Consider the following 14344-nt stretch of genomic DNA (forward strand, 5'->3'; position numbering starts at 1 on the left):
CTCTCTAATCATTTTACTCTCCTATTCTCCACGGTGATGGTTCCTAACCTTCTCCCTCTCAACCACACCTCTCAAACAACAAAAATATTAAGGTTATTTATTTCTGAGAGTTCCTTCTTCTCCCCCTCTTCTTGATCTTACATCACTTAGGTATCTTCCCCACTTTATCATCTTTTACCTCTGTCTTTATGAATGTGAATACTAAGAGATTCAGAGCATATACATTTGTAATTGATATTTGTTATCTATTGTTCCTTCCACCTTATGCAGTGTCCTTGTTGGTTCCTTTTTATTTGTTGAATGTTTATTTTTGCTTTTTCTGATAACATAATGGCAACTTCTGATCTTTTTGGATTCAGTTGATGCAGAGTAAACATTTTTCCATCTCCTTAGTTTTATTTTGTGCATGTCCTTGTTTTTTAAATGTTTCTTATAAGCAACAGATTGTAGGGTGTGGGTTTTTTCTTAACCAATCTGTCACTCTTTTTCATTTTATTGAATTATTTAATCCATTCACATTTAAATTTTTAAGGGTTGGGTTTATATTTTCCTCCATCTGTTTCTAAAATAGGTTTTTAGTTGTTATTTTCCCCTTCCCTGCTGTAAACATAATGTTATATTCTTTTAATTATTTTACTTTAATCTTTTTTAAAGCAGCCCTGTTTCTGCTGGCTATCTTCTCCTCTCTTATGATCTCTTTTCTCATGCATTACTTTGTTTCTCTGTATTCATTGATTCTTTCCTTTTTCCTATTTTTAATTAGTTACATATTTCTTCCCCCTTTTTTTTCACTTAGTCAAGTAGACCCCCCCCCTTTGTCTCCTCCCTTTCAGTCAGTCCTGTTCACCAGTCTTTCCATTTTATTTTTGTACTTCTTTCCAAAAAGGATTTCTCTCACTGTCTTCATTATCCATCTTTTTCTCTTTACTCTAGAATCTCATTCTCTGATTCATGACGCCTGCGATCATGTCCCTCTCTTTTCTCTGTATTCTTCGTATTCCAAAACATCCATCTTAGTCTCCACCCTCATCGGATGCTGCATCATTTGGATCCAAGAGCGAGAAAAAAGGACTTGCAGAGGACTATCCACATCCAGATAAAGAACTGATGGATTCGGAGTTCAAATCAAAGAAAACTTTCTTCCCTTAAAAAGTGTTGGATCATTTACCTTCCTTTTGTCACATTTATTAGTAGATGTTTTAACTCATTTACTAGATCTGGAGGCCATCTTTTCTTCTGTTTTTGTTTTTCCTGTTGATTTATCTGCTTATGCTCAAGGTCTCTGAGAGTTCTTGAAATCTTTAGTAATTTGAGTTCTCTCCCCTGCCCCCCAACTTTGTTTTCTTCTAACTTACTTCTTGACTCCCTCCCTCGGTCTGTTTTTTTCTTTAGGGGATGACTCTCAAAGGATCTAAACCTCTTCTCGCACTCAGCAAGTCATGGTTCACCAGCCTAGGTTTCTTTGGGTGGCTAGAAATGGCCTTTCCCTCAGGTGAAATAACGCAAAAATATGCACATGCATGATATCCTGTCTTCAGGACGTGCCCGACTCACTCCCTTTGTTTAGTTCTGTAAACTGGCACTAGCAGTTGAGAGCTTTGCGGCGCTAGTGTTTCGGGGTTACAGCCCCCAACAGGCTTTTGATCTTGAAGGGCTGTGGCCAAGCTGCCTATTGAAGCTCAAGCAAACTTCTGAAGCACGAGGTTCATGTCTCTAAGGCACTGGAAAGGAGAGAGGAATAGGGTTTGGAGACCAGTTTTGATGTCAGAGCGTATTATGTTCACAGCCGATAGCATGGGAGGTAGAAGGAGGGATGCTGAGTGAGCTCAGGGTCAGTTAGTGTCACTTCCTGGGTTTGGATTTTCTTAACTTTCTTCTGGAAGTCCTAGATCATGGAAATTGCTGAATTTGCTTTATGTTTGGTGCCGAATTTCTGCCTGGAAGATGTTGGAGAGGTCACGGGGATCAGAGAAAATGTCCAATCCAATGTCTTGTTGTGCATGTGACCCAAGAGTCTGAGCAAAATAAGTTCTAAGATTTTTCTTTATTTCTAATTACTTTGTGTGAATTCTCCTTTTTTAGTTTTACTTCTGAAAATTTTAGAAAATCAAATGAAATCAGGGGTTGTCTTTTTGTAAAAGGCAATTTTAGTTTGTTTTAGAAATCAAATCAAGTTATTTTGCTTTCCATTTTAAATTTTTTCTTTGATTTTCAGGATTTCTATTTTACTGTGTAATTGGGTGCTTTTAGGTTGATGGCCTGGACATCGGTCTTAAAATGGGGGGGTTCCTGATCAATCGGAGGAAGAAGCTGCAGGGACAGAAGTTACTTTCTTTTTTATATTTCTTTTTTTTATAATTATAACTTTTTATTGACAGAACATATGTCTGGATAATTTTTTACAACATTATCCCTGTTCTGACTTTTCCCTTCCCTCCCTCCACCTCCTCCCCTAGATGACAAGCCGTCTTATACATGTTAAATATGTTATAATATATCCTAGATACAATATATGTGTACAGAACTGAACAGTTCAACAGAAGTTACTTTCAATGTATGAAGTCTAGGTACAGAGGGAGCTTTCAGTGTACAGATTTCGGTGGCGGGGTAGAAAAGTCAAGAGAGCCAAAGTGTAGCCCGGAGAAGAAGGAAAATGGCAATCAGTGCCTTCCAACTGAGAAACTGCCAAAGCTATTGCCCTTTTCTCAGTCCTTATCCTTCTTGATTAAATACAGTTTTTGACACTGGCGATAGTTCCCTACTCCTGAGTCCGACACTCCTGGTCCTTCTCTTACCTGTCTGATCATTCCTTCTGAATTCAACTTTCTGGTTCTATGTATAGGACGTGCTTCCTAACCACAAGTGTAGAATATACCTCAAGTTTCTGTGCTGGATCCTCTGGGACCCAGGAAAAACTGGGGGGGGTCTTACAGCAAAGATGAAGAATGAATGATGAGAAGGCAGGGAAGTCCTTCTTGGTCCTTAGTGACTAGGGACTGCCCCAGGGATGACTGCCTGAGACCGAGAGTCAGAAAAATGGGTCCTTGTCGGGAGCAATCGTCCCCTTTTTGAATTATAAGAGTTGGAGAAATGATTCCACCCTTCTGTTTTTGGAAAAGCAGCAAGTTACTCTGGTCACCCCTTTCCTATACCCAACGAGTCAAGTCGATGAGCATTTATTAAGCACTTACTATGTGCCAGGCACAGCGCTAAGCACTAGAATCGCAAAGAAAGGCAACAATCGCCATTCTCAAGAAGTTCACACTCTACTAAGAGAGACCACATGGGGACAGTTGTATGCATAGACCATGTATGCAGAGTAAATTAGAGGTAATCTGGGAGACCTGGTACTAGTGTAGAGGAGGACTTTGGAGGGTCCCAAAGAAAAGTCCATTTTCTTGGTACTCAGTTGCCCGACATCTTTGGTGGATGCCAGAAAATGGGTCATGTTGCTCGGCAAGAAGCCAGAGGCCATGTTCAATTCCATAGGGGGTAACCCAGGCCATCAAACTAAGCCTTCCCTGATCATCCCCGCCACCTCTTCTATGAGGCTATTTATGAGCTAAAAGAGCCCGGTAGGGCCAGAAAGTATCTCTAAGTCCATTTTGCTTACAAATATCTGCTTTGAAGAATGCTGATGGTATCACTGACATCCCAGCTGTGATCCAGATGTTCCAGGAACTGAAGCCGGTACGAAATCACCTAAGAATACATTTTTTTTTTAATTAATGGGCCTTAAAAAGGATCAGATCATAAGATTTCAGGTCGTAGGAGAACACTGAGGATGTTTAATCCGAATTACAGATGAAGAAGTTGAGACCCAGAGAGAGGAAGGGATTTCCCAGGGATCCTAGTTCATATCTGTCAAATCGAGGACAAGAAACTCATTTTCTGACCCCAACTGCCCTGATCCTATTTCTTCTTCTCCGATCCTAGGTTCCTGGGTGATGATGTTTGACCGCCTCACAACCGGAAGCGACCTTAGACGTTACTGGCTCTAACCCCAGGGTAAGGACACTGATCTACCTAGCATGAAGTCAAGTGACTTGCCTGGGAGTACGAGTAATGGAGAGTAGATACAGAGAACATTCTTGAGGAAGAGCAGCACCTCTGGGGAGTGCTGTTCTGTGCTTTCTCACTCTCATTTTCCTCTTAGCACCCTCCATTTTGTGTAGAAGAAATGAGAAATATTACAAAACACGAGGGTGTTGGGACCGGTGCCCTCACTAGACGTGCTCTTAAGGATGTCCAGAGAACCCCGGGCAAGTGAACCCAAGTGGATTCAGGACGTGGGACTCTGGGTCTGGTGACTCCCTGGGTATTACCTACTTATCACCCCCTATTTCCGGGCCCTCAAAAGTGCCACCTATGTTCAGCTAGTGTTGAGAGCCCTTGATGAAGGAGCTCTCGATGAAGGAGCTGCTGAGAACTGAACCCCCAATCTGCTTCCTTAATGCTTCAGCCAGAGAAGATGACCTTCATTCAGGGCGGCTGATCCATTAATCAGCAACACTCCACAAATGCGAGGAGATATTGGTCTAGCTCTCTACTTTCACACAATCCTCTGCTCTATTCTTAGCCTTTTGCTTATGTCAAAAGCCACAAGGCATATATCCAGCCCCGGACATTGTCAGGGGAAGTCAGCAACCCACCGGTTTGAGGGATGGGGGTGGGGTGGGGTGTCATTGGGAGATCTGTCTCTGATCCCATGCTGGGAAGACGAGTGCCAGTTGGGGCAGGGAGTTCAAGGAACCGGGAATGGTTTCCACCAGCAAAAAAGAAAGGGGGCTGCTTTTCTCTATTTTTAAAGCACATATTGGCTGGCTTGCCATCTAGGGGAGGGGGTAGGGGAAAGGAAGGGAAAATTTGGAACACAAGGTCATGCAAGGATCAACGGTAAAAACTTATGTGTGCATATGTTTTGGAAATAAAAAGCTTTAATAATAAAAATTAAAATAAAATAAAATTACATAGATGAAAGGAACGAGGGCTCGGCCTAGGAAAGGCTCCCTCCGGGCTCTAAGGCTCAACGATGCTCCTCCATCTCGGCCTTGAGATGATGACGTGTGCAGATGGGCTGAAGAACCTTGATGGTTAGCCTGCAGGAGAGAAGAGTCGGCGTTGGGGAGCATGATAACTGCGCTGAAATATTTGAAGAATTATCTCACGGAGAGGACAAAGTACTCGACGATTTGTTCCATTTGTTCCCAGAACAAAAGGTCCCAGCCCAAGCCTCCCTCTGTCTCTGTTTGGCTTCGGATGGCTCAGAGTGAATATAACTAACCATTATTTCTCTGAGGGCCTGAAACCCTGAGCTTCTCCCTCTCCCAGATTGATTTTTTTTTGATGGGGTAAAAGGGGACATCCTTTGCCTCATTTCTTACCTAGCCTTAATGGCCCATTGGGAGGTTGCTCCAGTCCAACTGAGGCCCGTTAAAGACCTTACTTGAAAAAGACCAAGGTCTCCCCCTGTATCCAGAGCCATCTCTGGTCATCCTCATCTATACCTTACAACTGGAGCCAGATGGTTCTGGAGGTGCAAGTAAGGCCGGTGACTTTGCCCAGCCCTCCCTCATTTAAGTCCATTTCATTTACACGGCAGGCCATCACCTCCCTGATGGGTTTTCCCCCGTCTTTAAGAATGAAGGATAAAGCCCAACTAATAGCTAAGGAAATATAAAATGATTTCTTAGAGTCAGGAAGAGCCCCATTATTAGGGAAGGAAGGACATCTGCAAAGGAGCCAGACTGTGAAGGGCCCCAAAGACCAAACAGCAAGCTTGTATTTGATCCCAGAGGCACTCTATGGAGGCTGGGGAGTGGGGGGAAGAAGTGGCTAACTCTGGGCTACTCAAACAGGACCAACTTCGCCCTCTGCGAAGAGAAGGATCAGCATTTCTGAGGTGGAAGGGACCTCGGAGGTCTTCGAGTCTGACTGTCTTTTTACAAAGAAGAAAACTGAGTCCAGATGACCTTACCTAAGGTCACTGGAATAAATGGCAGCTGTGGGCTTCCAGCTCAGGTCATCTTTATCCAGATCCAGTCTTCTTTCCCCTGGGACACTGTGATTGAGTCTGTTACCTCTCTTCCTCCCCCCAATATGCCACCGATGGCCTGATTCTCAGATCTTGAGGGGGGCCCGGGAGGACGGGGCAACGTCCCACATTGTGTGTCTTTGGATGGTTTTCTTGATAATGCTGTCGGCTGTCAGTATGACAATGTTAACAAGGCCCTTCTTTCCTTCTGAGCTCTCTCTAATCCCTTTGTCCCCCTGCCTCTTCCCTGTGGGTCCCTGTGAAGGAAAGCTGGCTAGAGATGATTATTTCCACTTTCTGGCTGGAAGAACTGCAATAGGTGAAGGGTAACTGATTTGCCCAAAGCCGGAGAGTGAGTCTGCACCAGAAAGCGGACCACCCAGGCCTGCTTCCTTCCCTTCCCTGATTGTGCGATGAGCCTGCCTCGGTGTGGGGCAGTGTGGGAAACATGTAGGCTTGCTGTCAGACTCGGGTCTCATACAAGGTCAAGTCTGTGAGGCTAGAGCAGTCTCTGTATGTGCCCTCGGTCCTCTAGGGCCCAGAAAGGAATCTGAGCGGTGCCGGGACGAGCCAAATTTGGAGCCGACTCAAGCAGTTAAGGACGGGATGCTTCATGTCAGCGGGGCTTTGTTAAAGACGTATGCTGTGGGCCAGGTGTTTCATTACAGTACACTGTAGACCTCCCTCTTAGATCTGTCTGTTGGGGGAAAACAAGAACTAGGGAACCATGGCAAAGCAAAATAGACAGAGAGGCAGAGCAAAGTCATTTCAGAAGGGCAGGGCGGCATTAATAACTGAGACCTTCGAGGAAGACCCTTCCAAGGGGCAGGCAGGGTAGTCGAAGCTGTAAATGAAGCTGGGGAGGGGGTTCCAAGAGGCAGAGGCCAGGAGGGAGGACATTGCGGGCCTAGGGAACAAGGGCTCAGAAGCTGGAGATGAAATGTTGTATATGTGGATCAATAAGGAAATCAATCTGGCCACAGACTAGAGTGTGGGGAAGGAAATGGGTGAGGAAGCTGAAAAGAGAGATCAGAACCACACCGTGAAGGAGGAATTTCTCTTTGTCCCTAGAGGTAATAGTGAGCTGCTGCAGTTTCTTGAGCTTGGGAGGGACACGGTTAGCCCTGTGCTTTGGGTGTGTGACTGGCAGCTGTGTGGAGGATACATTGCATAGGGGAGAAACGTGAGGCAGAGGGAGACCAGTTAAGAGGCCATTGTCATAGTCTGGGTGAGAGTGTCTTTCAAAATGATCTTAGGCAAACTTGTGAGGAAATTAAAGTTTGTCTCCGTCTAAATCCTTGTCCTGTATCATCTTGTATAAGTCACTTTGCCTCAGTTTCCTTTTCTGTAAAATGAAGGGAGTGACCTCATTTGTGTTCCCATGATGCTGATCCGGTAGCATCCCCTCACTGTTGCCCCGGAGCAGTGTTTTGCTGGCCACACATAAATGAGGTATTATATGACCTGCCCCTCGGGCCCCGCTGCTCGACCTTTAGAGTCCTGACCCAGCTGCTACCCCCCTACCTTTCCCTCCTTCTCATCCCTTGCACACAGTAGCCTAGGGACAGTCGCGCTGGCTCGCTTGCCCCCTCGGCACGCTGCAGTAGCCCTCCCCTCTGCCATTACGCTGCCTCTAAGAACCTCGGGCATCTTCTCCCTGAACCCTCAGCTGACCGGGCCCATTACCTCTCCCCCCCACCCCGACATGCTGCCAATAGCCTGATGCTCAGATCTTTGGGGGGGGGGGCAGGAGGACAGGGCAACATCACACATCAAGTACCTGAAGGGGAAGCCGGGGCTCAGTGGCCGGTGCCCGGGACCCCTGTGGACACTTACTGCTAGGAGAGCCCCGGAGAAAGCACAGACTAAGCAAGATACGGGCCAGCAGCAAGACCCACGAGCAGAGGCACATGTGTGTGTTTGTGTGAAAGGGGCTGCTCACAGAATGGGGGAGTCTCGGAGGCAAAAACATCGTTCGAGACCCTCCGATCCAAGCTGGACCTTACCAAAAACCCTCTCTGCTACCTCCTGGTCATGGCCTTGCAGTCTCCACTGAAAACTTCCTGTCAGGAGAAATGTACTCTGGGTCCTGAGTCCCATAATCCTCCCCTTCTCCCCCCACATCAACCCCCAGACGGCCCCTTCCACTTGGAGGCAGCTCCGACAGCTAAGAGATCCAGCCCAAATCTGCTGCTCTTTGACTCTCCCTGTCCCTTCCTCCCCCCCAACTCTGGACCCAAGCAGAAATGATCTAATCCCTCTTGTGTGTCCTTCAGATCCTTAGAGGAGAGCTCTCACGTCCCACTCCATCTCATCCCCAGTCCTTTAAAGGGTCCTCCTCTCGCCCGAGCCGGAGGCCTTTCCCTATGCTAACAGCCACCCCCAACGCTCGCTGCTTAGCCATGACCCTTCAAATGCCCCTCAAGATCCTCGCATTCACTTCCTTGGCTGTGCCGTTGATTCAGGGACACCCTGTTCTCTCTCTCTGCCCAAACTCCTACCTCCTCCATCTTGTCTGGGGGAAGCTGACGGCTTCGTGCGAGATTTGGCTCTCCCAGAGTAGGCAGTCATGGGACATTTATCAGATGAAACTGCATCTCACCTGATGAAATTTGGCCCGGTCTTCTCCCCCCGGGAAGATGCTTGGGGATCCTGACTCTCAGATACTCTTCTCTCCAGCTTCAGATCTATGCCTTTATTCAATGATAAAGAAATCGGTCAACAGTGCAGGGCCAAAGACACATCCCTTAGGACGGGGGTCCCCCAACTTTTTGATTACACGTTCCCATCGGAAAATATTTGTGGACGTATCTACCCAATAAGCAGAAGCTCTTATTTATAAATCACATACACATTCGCTTATATTAATGATGATCGACTCTAGAAAACTTGTGCAAAAATAGAAGCTAAAATAATGCAGTACTATTTGATCTGGTTTTTTATATTATTTGAGCTTAAAGTCCCCCAGGAACCATAGGAACAGGAGATGGCTATGTGACTGCGGAGAAGTAACCGAGTTGCCTAGAATAAGTGCTCATGGGAGTGTTGTGGGCTGTCCTGTTGGAGCTCTCAATGGATTCTCTTTGCCCCAAATGCTTCCCTCTTCTCCACACATTCAACTTCGATGCCCTTTCCCAGTCCTCCCTCAGTCCAGCCCCTGGCAACTGGTCCTCTCACAAATCTCAGAGAAGTCCCCTCCTCGGCACTCCCCTAGCCACCCCCTGCTTCAGCTTGAGCATTCGTTGTCTCTCTTTTTTTCTTTTTTTAAAATTAAAGCTTTTTATTGACAAAACACATGCGTGGGTGCTTTTTCAACATTAACCCTTGCAAAACCTTCAGTTCCAAATGTTCCCCTCCTTCCCCCAACCTCCTCCCCTAGATGGCAGCTAGTCCCACACATGTTAAATATGTTATAATATACCTTCATTATCTCTTGCCTTGACCATGGCGATCGACCCCTAACTAGACCCCCTTGCTTCCAGGATCTCCCCGTTCCATTCCATCCTCCCAAAGCCCAGTTCTGACCAAGTGACTGCCCTAGTCAATGTGCTCCTGTGGCTCCCCAGTGATTTTAATATCAAATAGGATTTCAACCTTATTTCCTCATTTTGAGCTCCTGTTTTTGTGGAGATGGAAGGTGTGTGTGTCTGGGGAGGTCAGGGCTCATCCGTCCTTGGCCACTGTCAGCAGCAGAGATCCCGGGGGGCTGCCTTAGGTCAGAGAGAATTTGGGAGACTGGCTGTGGGGATGTTGGAGCCCCGGCCAGTCTGTCAGACACTCAGCAAGCGCTCGTTGCGGTCTTACTGTGCTCCAAGTTGGGGACACAGAGAAAGGGCCTCTGCCCTCAGAGAGCTTACATTTTAACAGTATACGTTCAAGAGATAGACGATTTATATCGAAGGGGATGGGAGGAGGAAGAGGAGGCTCAGAAAAGCCTTCTGGGAAAGGGAGGATTTGAGTTGGATTAAAATTGTCCTCAACACTACAAGAAGTCAGTACTGAAAGAGCCAAGGAGGGCCTTATTGCGTGGTGGTTGGTTGAATTCTATTGGAGATAAGTTTACAATCGGCTTTCCAAGAGGAATATCCTCCATCTTCCAATTGGTTGATCCCCTGGGGTCATGCCCGGGCTCTCTGTGGGCACAAGGGTCCCTATCTTAGTGACCACTGCCCTGAGGCACTCCACTGGAAACTTCCCTTCAAGTTGACATCTACCCCAATGACAGCTACCCTATTATTATTGCCGAGTCCTTTCAGCGAGTCCAACTTTTCAAGACTCCATTTGACGTTTTCTTGGCAAAGATCTTGGAGTGGTTTTGCCATTCCCTTCTCTAGGTCATTTTACTGATTAGAAACTGAGGTAAACAGGATTCTAAATGACTTATTCAGAGTCACAAAGCTAACAAATGTCTGAGGCTAGATTGGCACTCAGGTCTTCTTCATTCTAAAACTGGCTTTCCATCCACGGTGCCCCAGGTACCTGTGGGTCTACCCATTTAAGCAATTCGGAATCTATCGAAGAACATCTCTCCTAAATCACAAAAGGGATCGGTGGGGAAATTTTGTCAGCCAGTCTGCAAGCACTTATTAAACACCTACTGTGTGCCTTAGCAGTGTGCTAAGAGCTAGGGGTACAAAGAAAGGTAAAAGGAGTTCTTCAAGGAGTTCACAGCCTGGACTAGTTACATCCGAGATATAAATTCGCGCTGGAAGGTGAGCTCAGGGGGAAGGCGCTGGTAGTGGAGGGGTGGAGGGGGACTGGGAAAAGTCTCTTGAAGAAGGTGGGATTGGAACTGAGTCTTTAAGAAGCAAAGAGGCAGAAGTGAGGGGCAGAGTATTGCAGATTCAAAGGCCGGCCAGCATGGAGTCAGGAGATGGACTGGCACATGCCAAGAACCTTCACAGATTTTTTGCTAAAAATCCAAGTTAGCAATCTTGTCTCCTGCCCTGGTAACCGTGGCTGACGAGGTTCTGGGGCCAGTTTGGCTAGTCCCGATCTGGCTCTTTTGTGGCCACCCCTCCCCTTTCTAAGTGTTCACTGATTGCCATCCTTGGGATAATTTGGCCTCCATCTTTCCAGAAAGAATAAGAACAGCCCCTATTCCTACAACACTTGAAGGGTCCCAAAGCACTCTCTGGACGTTGGTGCCCTTTTGCTTTCCCTAGGCTCGCTGACCTAGAATTTGGAGGCCCCTGTTTTCAGAAGCAGACCAGCGGTGTGTCCCCTGTCCCCCCCCCCGGGCCCCTCTGGAGCTCCTTCAGAGATCAGGGCCAGTGACTCAGTCGCTGAGCATGCTTGTTCTTTAAACGACCTCAAAGGGAATTTGGCCTTGATGTACCCAGCCCATCAAGGACAGCTGGGTACTGTCTTGCCGTGTCCCGCTTTATCTTGGGCATCAGCTGCCTATTAGCCCCGGTTTGTTCTGTCCTTTCCAGTACAAAGCGTGTTCTCCTTGGCAAAGAAAACCAAAGCAATCCAAAAGTTGACTATCCTTGTCAACTGTCTCTTGTGCCTTATCACTCTCCCATCTACCCCAAACAGTGGTATTAAGCCTCCTTTGATCTTCTCTTCAAAAAACTGTTTTGTGTTCATTTGTTCCTGATGAGGAGTCTTTTTAGAGGAGCCGCCCCCCTTCCTGTGACCTCCAGAGACCCGGACAACAGCTGTGGGGTTCAGATGGCCCATTCCGGGCTCCTCCATGGACCCCGGGCTTCCTCTAGACCCCGCCGCTCATTGCGTTTGGGCTGGGGCAGTCAGAGGACTTGAAGCTGGGAAGGGGGGTGCCATCTCTTACTTCCCATAAGAAAGTTCCTCAAGGCTCGTGGTTCTGTGGAAAAGCACTGGAAGAGGGAAGGGCAGGGCCAACGGGACCTATCTGGCCCATTCCTCCCCCCTCCCAGAAACACTACTCAGAAGAGCGGGAGAGATCCCAAAGTTGCAACAAGGCAAATTGGCTCACCCGAGTCTAGGGGAAGGGACGAGGCTAAGACGAGAAGAATTCGGCTTCCTATCCCAAAGATTAGACAGAAGAGCGTTTCCCTGGCTCTGATCTGGGTCCACTGTTTCCCTGGGGTTTATTTTTCCTTGACAATTCTCTAGCTTAGATAGATAAGATTATGGGAGAAAGGTCATGGAGATATGGCAACTCCCCAGCACCATAAGCGATTAGAGGAGAAACCAATGCTCGACTGGGAATCGTATGACCTGGGTTCTAGCCTGACCACTTAACTCTGGGCCAGAAGGAAGTCACTCGATAGCGCTGAGCCTCAGTTTCCTTATCTAGAGTATGAAGGTTAGAAGCGGATGACTTCTGAATTCCACTGGTGCCCTTCCTAATCCTTGCCCGCCTCCCGCCCAGGGATATTGGAAAATCCAGGGAGATGATAGATAGGAAAATATTGTTGGAAAGTCAATGGCCACAATTGGTTCTTAAGTAGATGCTAGGGATACTTAGACCAAACAGACTGTGTTTGGAAGGAACTGCCATTCTACTGGGAAGATAGACTGTGTGCAGAGAAGTAGGAGGCTCAGGGACTAGATCTCTGGTTTCTCTGGAGTCAGGAACTCCCACGTAAGGAAAGTTCCTCTCCCAAAGCAGGCTGGTCATTTCTCTACAATTTTTAGTTTTAGAGCATTGTAGAATTGAGTTTCTTTGCCAGTATGTGAGAGTTGACTCTTGAACTCAGGTCTTTCCTGCAGCTGTCTCTCCATGTGGTATCTCATAGAAATAGAAGTTTGTACATGATAACTGGAAGAAAGAGAGAGAGAGAGAGAGAGAGAGAGAGAGAGAGAGAGAGAGAGAGAAGAGATTGAAAGAGATTGAGAGAAGGAAAGATTGAGAGATTGAGAGGAGAGATTGTGAGAGAAGGAGAGATTGAGAGAGGGAGACTGAGGGAAATTGAGAGAGAGGGAGAAACAGAGAGGGAGATTGATGGAAATTGAAAGAGAGGGAGAGATTGAGGGAGAGAGGAAGACACACACACACACACACAGAGAGAGAGAAACAGAGACAGAGACAGAGACAGAGACAGAGACAGAGACAGAGAGCAAGCACAAACTAGGGGCATTAGGAAAGGTTTCTTCCAGGAAGTAATGGATAAATTGAGCCTAAAAGAAACTAGCTCTGACGAGATGCCGTTGAGGTGGGCCAGCATTCCACACAGGAAGAACAGTATGTGCCGAGTTATGGAAACAAGGCCCAGAAGAGTGTGTGCCGGGAGAACTTGGCCAGTTGGAGTGGAACGTACCAGAAAACAAAATAAGTTGAAAAAGCGGGATGGATTCCGGATCCCACCCGTCAAACTGGCCAAGACAACAAAAGGCCAAAATGGCGAAAGCCGGAGGGATCGTGGGAAAACTTGCACACAGACACTGCTGGTGGGGCTGGGTATTGGTTAACTCTTCTAGGAAACAACTTAGAATTGTAGCAGGAAAGTCACTAAAATGGGCCATACCCTTGACCAACGATTTCATTACTAAGGATATCCCCCCGGGGAGCGCCAAGACAGAGGGGGCTATTCCATGTACGCTATAGCAGCACTTTTTGTGGGAGAGCAGAACTGGAAATGATGGAGGTGTCCGTACGTTGGGGAATGGTTCATGAATGTAATGGGATGTTATTGCAACCGAATTCAGAGAATCTTTGAAAGAGCTGGATGAGCTTCTGCAAAGTGAGATCAGCAGATCCAGGGGCACAATTAGCAAAGCGTCGATCACAGTCCCTGAAAGGCAAACGCCCTCAAAAGACTTGGGAATCAATCCTGTGATCAACTGTGACTTCAGAGGAAAGATAATGAACCAGACGTATATCCCACCTCCTTCAGGCATCTTTGTCAGAGAGTGGGGGATAGGTCGAAGGGGAGAGTCCTTGGGAAATAATACTCCCAAAAGGGTATTGATATCAAATTTCTTTTTTTTAATTATAGTTTTTTATTTATAAAACATCTGCATGTGTAATTTGTCAACATTGACCCTTGCAAAACCTTCTGTTGCAAATTTTCCCTTCATCCCTCCACCCCCTCCCACTATGGAAGTAGTTCCATACATGTTAAATATGTTACAATATATGTTAAATCCAATATATGTATACATAGTTATACAGTTCTCTTGCTGCACAAGAAAAATCGGATCAAGAAGAAAAAAACTGAGAAAGAAAACAAAATGCAAATAAATAACAACAGAAAGAGTGAGGAGGCTATGTTGTGGTCCATACTTAGCTCCCACAGTCCTCTCTGGGTGCCCATGGTTCTCTTCATCGCTGAACAAGTGGAACTGGTTTGAATCATCTCATTGTTGAAGAGAAGCACGTCT

The sequence above is a fragment of the Sarcophilus harrisii genome, chromosome X (genome assembly GCF_902635505.1).
Source record: "Sarcophilus harrisii chromosome X, mSarHar1.11, whole genome shotgun sequence".
Lineage (NCBI taxonomy): Eukaryota > Metazoa > Chordata > Mammalia > Dasyuromorphia > Dasyuridae > Sarcophilus > Sarcophilus harrisii.